This window comes from Procambarus clarkii, chromosome 55 (genome assembly GCF_040958095.1).
Source record: "Procambarus clarkii isolate CNS0578487 chromosome 55, FALCON_Pclarkii_2.0, whole genome shotgun sequence".
NCBI lineage: Eukaryota > Metazoa > Arthropoda > Malacostraca > Decapoda > Cambaridae > Procambarus > Procambarus clarkii.
In genome coordinates, this window is record NC_091204.1 from 6,396,096 (window position 1) to 6,404,420 (window position 8,325).

At 35.1% G+C, this 8,325-nt stretch overlaps 1 long non-coding RNA gene across 1 annotated transcript; it reads left to right on the top strand.

The window, feature by feature from the left end:
• The first annotated feature begins 1,073 nt into the window (after positions 1-1,073).
• Positions 1,074-6,734, top strand: LOC138352891 (uncharacterized). Its single transcript, XR_011222929.1, has 3 exons — positions 1,074-1,122; positions 1,632-1,867; positions 6,650-6,734. It is a non-coding gene; the product is annotated as an uncharacterized lncRNA (long non-coding RNA).
• The last annotated feature ends 1,591 nt before the right edge of the window (positions 6,735-8,325 follow it).

The following is an 8,325-nucleotide window of genomic DNA, read 5'->3' on the forward strand; positions in this document are numbered from 1 at the left end:
AACCTCTCCCACTCTACCACTTAATTACCGTAAAGGTGCCACAGAGCAGCATCCTAGGACCCTCCTGTTTCTTATATACATCAATGATCTCCCTAATGTCTCTAACATACTTAAACCTATATTGTTGGCTGATGATACTACTCATCTACTCTGACCCCAACCCACTCCTGTTAAATAATGTTGTAAACAATTAATTAAAAAAAGTCTACTTGTGGATGTCAACCAACAAACCTCACACAAAACATAGAAAAGACCTACTATATCTTATTTGGAAACAAATCAACAAATGCAATTCAGCTTCAGATAGATAATGTAAACATTAGCAATAAAAATGATGGAAAGTTTCTTAGCCTATACTTAGACAAGAGACTCAACTTCCGCACCCATATACAACACATAACTAAAAAGGTTTCTAAAACAGTTGGTATACTGTTTAAGATCAGATATTATGTACCCTACTCTGCTCTCCTCTCACTCTATTATGCACTTATCTATCCCTATCATTCTTATGGCGTTTGTGCTTGGGGTTCAACCTCTGCAAACTACCTCAAGCCCATCATCATCCAGTAAAAATCTGCTATCAGGACAATAAATAACTCTACCTTCAGACAACACACAGCTCCCTTGTTCAAATCCTTAAACATGCTAAACAAATTCACTCCATACATTCTCCTGTGTAAATTACGTTTATAAAGCCCTTTTTCTAACTGCAAACCCTGTTCTGAAACTCTTCCTGGACAGATGTAATAGAACACATGGCCACGTCCCCACCAGACATAAATATCTCTTTGATATCCCCAGAGTCAAACTTAATCTATGTAAACACTCTATGTAAATAAAGGGACCTAGTCTATGGAACTCACTCCCTTATAATGATTTGAAAAGCTGTCCAACTTCTGCCATATTCAAAAATAAAACCAAAAAGTACCTGTAGTACTTTTTAAGTACGAGGGAGTAATGCGCAAAGCGTCCCTCACCTGTGACGTCACAGCGTCACCTGACGCCATATCAACACATCGGCCATTTTGTCGTCAGTTCAGTCATGGCGAGGACAAACCCTCCATGCAAACTGCATCTACTATCAAGAAGAAGAAGATTTTGTGTTCCACCGATAGTATTATCGTAAGTAAGCACTTATATTTTATATTTTATTAAATTAATTGATTCTATTTTTCTGTAATAAAGGTCCAAAGGGTTGTTAAGGAACAAGGGTGTAGCGATACCGACGCTCAGTGCGCTCAACTCACACCAAAGTATCACCTGTGTAGCTTCTGTAATTAGTGTTAATTAGTTATGCTATAAGATAATGAAGCGAGTATAAGATTAACTCGCTACAAGGGTACTGTGTTGGGAGGTGAGGGCTGTTACTGGTGTCTGTGGGGATGTGAGGACTTGTACCAACCACTATCACCACCAGTACCTTGTCTTGCATCCTGCTTAGTATTCCTATTGAGATATGAAGTATTATTGCATTCATATAATTATTCATTCATTGTCATTACTATTTTTATGGGCTATGTTCTGTTACCCTAATGCTTTTTACCCCTGGGCATGTCCATTTACTCTCCAGCCCTTCACAAGCCACTGCTGCACCCCCTCCATGCCCATACTTACTGTGCTTATTCTTACAGGACTGCACTGCATTATGTGGTGCTCACTGCCTGGACACCTTGATACATGCATTATAGGGTTCTGGTAGTTGTTCTACTCACCAAGCCCTTCCAAGGCCAGGCTTGACATGTGAGAGCTTGGTCCAACAGGCTGTTGCTTGGACAGGCCCCTCAGGCCCACATATCCACCACAGCCTTGTTTGTCCGGCACTTCAAAATCAAATGTTTATTTACGTAAGGTACATACATATTTTTAGGTAAGGTACTCTTTATTTGGGTAAATTTATCTTCGTAGTATTTAGCTTTGGCTCGTCTAATTATCTTGGATAGCAATAACGAGTAATTCTTTGAGAATTCTTTGGAGACAATTCCTAACCTATACTTCTCCCAACCTATACTTCTTCTCAAGGTCATCTTCACTTCTTGAAGATGTTCAGGTTTTCTCTTGAAGATGTCGACGGTTGTTCCAGCAATACTGTATTTCTTTTATTGCTGAAAACCTGTTTTCAGCCATAAAAAAATAATCCTGAATCCAGAAAAAAATCCCTTTTGTATCGTCTGGAAATTTTCAAATATTGCTGATCAAACCTGAGTCTAAATTATTTGTATATATTATGAATTACAGAGGTCCCAGGACAGGGTTTTTAGGCACTCCACTTACATTTTCCCACTCTGACTTAACCCCCATTTATACAAACTCAGTCTTATCTTTTAGCTAATAATTTATTGTACACACCATACTCAGCCTGTGTAGGGTAGTTTATTGTGCATGTGTAGTATATATATTTGTGTAGTATATTTGGTATATTTAATGCCTCTAACCTCTCCTCATAGTTCTTGTCCTTCAGTTCTGGGAGCCACTTAGTAGCATGTCTTTGCACCTTTTCCAGTTTGTTTATGTGCTTCTTAAGATATGGGCACCATACAACCGCTGCATATTCCAACTTTGGTGTAACAAAAGTCGTGAACAATTTCTTGAGTATTTCGCCATCCATGCATTTAAAAGCTCTGAATATTATCCTTTACCTGCAATTGGTTGTTGCTGTATTTATAGAATATGATTTGTTCTACTTTACATTTGTTTGTTCCTTTTTTTCAAAATTTCTTTCTGCCTCTCTCCTCACTGCCGTGTAGTTGTTTCTCTTTGTATTACTGGTATGTTTGGGGGTTTGGCCTCTTCGTATATTGATTCCATTTTTGTGTCTTTTGGTCTCTGTCCGTCTTGAAATTTCAGTTGAACAAATCCTGTTTCCTAGTTCTGCATCTTTGTTTTGGTATAAATGTTTTTGTTCCTTTATCATATATTTCACAAAATTGACATACTGTGCATTAATTCATCTCAATTACTTCCTTTCCTAACAGCAAGCCTTTCCAGTAAAATTCTTTGAATTCTTTTCTGACTTCTGGCCTAATGTTTGTTTTATCCTAGTGTGTATGATGCCTAGCGTGTGTCTGGTGCCTGTTGTGTTAAACCGAAGATAAATGCATAAGTATAGGTCAGTAATTTCTCCAGCTTTGAAAGGGGCTTTCATTATGCAGCAGTATTCCACTCTAGAGAGCACTAGCGTCTTGAAAACTATCATCATCGGTATAGCATCTCTAGTGTGAAAAGTTCTTGTTATCTATCCTGTCATTTTTCTTGCAGTTGTGACGGCTACTTTATTGTTCTTTAAATGTAAGGCCTTCTGACATCAGTACACCCAAATCCTTTACGTTGCTTTTCCGTTCAATGTTATGATTTGACTGAGTTTTGTAAGTGGTTTCCGTTTTTATATTTTTTATTTTTTCCGTAGCGCATGAGCTGAAACTTATGTTCGTTAATCACCATGTTATTTTCTGTAGCCCATAGAAAGACCTGATTTACATCTGATTGGAGGTTTGCCGTGTCCTCTATGTTGCCTACTCTCGTGAAGATTCTAGTGTCATCTGCAAAGGATGATCAAGTACTATAGGTTGTGTCCTTGTCTATGTCCGATATGAGGATGAGAAAAAGTATTGGAGCAAGCACAGTACGCTTGGGGACTGAGCTCTTTACGGTTGATGGTCCAGATTTTATTTTGTTGACTACTACACATTGGGTTCTATTAGTCAGGAAGTTGTATATCCATCTGCCTATTTTTCCGGTAATTCCTTTTGAACGCATTTTATGTGCAATAACACAATGGTCACATTTGTCAAAGGCTTTTTTTTGTCAAAGCGTTTTGTTTGTCTTCCATGGCATCTAGTGCCATGTCAGAGTGGTCCAGCAACTGTGATAGGCAAGAGCGCCCTGTTCTGAAACCATGTTGTCTGGGGTTATGGAGATGCTGTGATTCCATGTATTTTGTGATCTTACTTCTTAGCATTCTCTCAAAGATTTTTATGATGTGCGATGTTAGTGCTATCGGTCTGTAGTTTTTTGCCTCTGCCTTATTTCCTCCTTTATGGGGCGGTGCTATCTCTGCTGTTTTTAGTATGTCAGGGACAATGCCAGTATCTTGGCTTTGTCTCCAAAGAATGTGAAGGGCCTGCGATAACGTTTTTTACAGTTCTTGATGAATATAGAGTTCCAAGAGTCAGGGCCTGGTGCAGAGTGCATAGGCATACTGTCTATGGCTTCTTCAAAATCCAGTGGGGATAGGATCACATCTGATTTATGATTTGATGTTGGTATCATATCCATGAAAAATTCATTTGGGTTATCAATCAGATGGATGGAGAGCTACACTCGTGGTGTCCCATTTTCCCAGCACTCTTTGTCATATAATGCTTTGAAACTTTTGACGGATTTGGCCTCCACCACCTTCTCACCTAACATGTTCCAACCGTTTACCATTCTGTTTGCAAAAGTGAATTGTCTTACATTTCTTCGGCATCTTTGTTTAGTTCGTTTAAATCTATAACCTCTTGTTCTTGAAATTCCAGGTCTCGGGAAATCTTCCCTATCAAGTTTATCAATTCCTGTTACTGTTTTGTACGTAGTGATCATATCTCCTCTTTTCCTTCTGTCTTCTAGTTTGGAATATTTAATGCCTCTAATGTCTCCTCATAAATCCTGCCCTTCAGTTTTGGTATGAATGTTTGTGTGCCTTCATCGTATATTTTGCAAAATATGGAATACATCTCATTTACTTTACTTTAAGAATATGGTTCGATCAATTAAAAACCCTCTTGTTCAAATTGCAAAGAGACTGAAAGAGATGCAGCATGCTCAATGGATTATATATTAGTGATTATTATTAGGATTATATATTAGTGAATCATATTAGTGATTCAATTATTATGGTCATAAAACAATAAACAAATAGTTTTGGTGTTATTACACTCTATTCACAGGTTATATATAAGTATCTGCATGTTTTGTTCACCATTACAAACCACTAAGTTGGTTTGATTTTTGTTGAGATTGTTATTTATGATAAGATTCCTTACGTTATCTGAGAATGAAGCTATGTCGGTATTGGGAAATCTATAGATGGCACTTATAGTCAAGGAGGATTTAAGGGATTTACTGGAGAACTTGGCAAAGGTATATTCACAATAGTCGTCTCTATTACTAATGAGACTATTGCAGATGAAGGTATCTTTGTAAGATATTGCTATGCCACCTCCTTTTTTTATTAGGCCTGCAGTTGTGAATGGCTTTATTATCAGCCAAGTTGTAGCATACAACATAGCATATATATGTATATGGCATACATATATATATATATATATATATATATATATGTCGTACCTAGTAGCCAGAACTCACTTCTCAGCCTACTATTCAAGGCCCGATTTGCCTAATAAGCCAAGTTTTCCTGAATTAATATATTTACTATAATTTTTTTCTTATGAAATGATAAAGCAACCCGTTTCTCTATGTATGAGGTCAATTTTTTTTTATTGGAGTTAAAATTAACGTAGATATATGACCGAACCTAACCAACCCTACCTAACCTAACCTAACCTATATTTATAGGTAAGGTTAGGTTAGGTAGCCAAAAAAAGCTAGGTTAGGTTAGGTTAGGTAGGTTAGGTAGACGAAAAAACATTAATTCATGAAAACTTGGCTTATTAGGCAAATCGGGCCTTGAATAGTAGGCTGAGAAGTGCGTTCTGGCTATTAGGTACGACATATATATATATATATATATATATATGTTATGTTACAACATAACAGGCCAATTACACTGGATTAATCTTTGTGTTTAGATAGGAGATGCCTCGTATGGGCCAATAAGCCTTCTGCAGCCCCTATGTTTATCCCTTATGTATCCCCCCATGTTTTCACCTTCATTGTATTATCACCTGACCTAATGCGGGTATAAAATCAACTAATATATATATATATATATATATATATATATATATATATATATATATATATATATATATATATATATATATATATATATAAAGTTTAAAATTCACTTAAAAATGTAAATTTTAAGTTAAAAAATTTTAACCAAAAAACTTGATATTTTTCATATTTGGAACCATTCCATAATCCCAAGCATAAATGATTATATTTCTATCACTTGCTCTTAAGATTGTTTCATTTAATAGAGGTTGGGCATAATTGTTCTCTGCTGCTAATAGAACTGACTGACTTAGCTATAGGAAAATGTAAAATTAATTGGTTTATCCATTACAGTATTTTGCAGTTTATTTCATGATCCTGTGCTTAATACTTGCATAAATAGTAGATTACAAAATGCATTTTTATATCATTAGTATTGAATAATAATAATGCAAATAATTGACTTATAAATGATGTACAATTAATTGGTAGGTGATATTATATTATTAATATTTTTTCATTCTTGCAAAGCCTTAACAAAGTCATTAACATGTTAATATAAACTTGATCACCTTCCACTTATTTTCTCATGTGCTACCTACATGTACAAAACCTTATTCCTAAATGCATATTTTGTTCTGAAACTTGTCCTTTATATGTTGTGTATCACCATCTCTGGAGAGTTTTATCTGATTGATGTATAAATTACTTTTAATTTTACAGAATATTATTGTTATACTGAATTTATTATTATATAAATAACTTAATTTTACAGAATCATCTATCAACGCACATCCACAAGTTGAGGAGGAGGATGTGACCTTCCAGATGTCTGAAGTACTGAAACAGGCACCAAACAATCCTGGTGGATCTAGGTACAAGGTAAAATAATTTAATTTTTTTTTTTTTTTTTTTACTAATTGTCCGATATATATATATATATATATATGTATATATATATATATATATATATATATATATATATATATATATATATATATATATATATATATAAATATATATATATAAATATATATATAATGTGTCGTACCTAGTAGCCAGAACGCACATCTCAGCCTACTATGCAAGGCCCGATTTGCCTAATAAGCCAAGTTTTCTTGAATTAATGTTTTTTCGACTACCTAACCTAACATTTTCAGCTACCTAACCTAACCTATAAAGATAGGTTAGGTTCGGTCATATATCTCTATTAATTTTAACTCCAATAAAAAAAGAATTGACCTCATACATAATGAAATGGATAGCTTTATCATTTCATAAGAAAAAAAATAGAGAAAATATATTAATTCATGAAAACTTGGCTTATTAGGCAAATCGGGCCTTGCATAGTAGGCTGAAAAGTGCGTTCTGGCGACTAGGTACGACATATATATATATATATATATATATATATATATATATATATATATATATATATATATATATATATATATATATATATATATATATATATATATAATATAATATGTATGTGTGTGTGTGTGTGTGTAATTACCTAAGTGTAGTTAAAGGATGAGACCGTCTTCCCAGCACTCTTTGTCATATAACGCTTTGAAACTACTGACAGTCTTGGCCTCCACCACCTTCTCACCTAACTTGTTCCAACCGTCTACCACTCTATTTGCGAAAGTGAATTTTCTTATATTTCTTTAGCATCTGTGTTAAGCTAGTTTCAATCTATGACCTCCTGTTCTTGAAGTTCCAGGTCTCAGGAAATCTTCCCTGTCGATTTTATCAATTCCTGTTACTATTTTGTATGTAGTGATCATATCACCTCTTCTGTCTTTTAGTTTTGGCATATTTAATGCCTCTAACGTCTCCTCGTAGCTCTTGCCCTTCAGTTCTGGGAGCCACTTAGTAGCATGTCTTTGCACCTTTTCCAGTTTGTTGATGTGCTTCTTAAGATATGGGCCAACTTCTGTTGTTGGGCACCACACAACAGCTGCATATTCTAGCTTTGGCGTAACAAAAGTCATGAACAATTTCTTTAGTATATCACCATCCATGTATTAAACGCAATTCTAAAGTTAGAAAGCGTAGCATAGGCTCCTCGCACAATATTCTTTATGTGGTCCTCAGGTGATAGTTTTCTATCTAGAACCACCCCTAGATCTCTTTCTTTATCAGAATTCTTTAAAGATTTCTCACATAATGTATAGGTTGTGTGGGGTCTATGTTCTCCTGTTCCACATTCCATAACATGGCATTTATTAACATTAAATTCCATTTGCCAAGTGGTGCTCCATATACTTATTTTATCCAGGTTTTCTTGAAGGGCATGACAATCATCTAAATTTCTTATCCTTCCTATTATCTTAGCATCATCAGCAAACATGTTCATGTAATTCTGTATACCAACTGGTAGATCATTTATGTAGACAATAAACATCACTGGTGCAAGAACTGAACCCTGTGGTACTCCACTTGTGA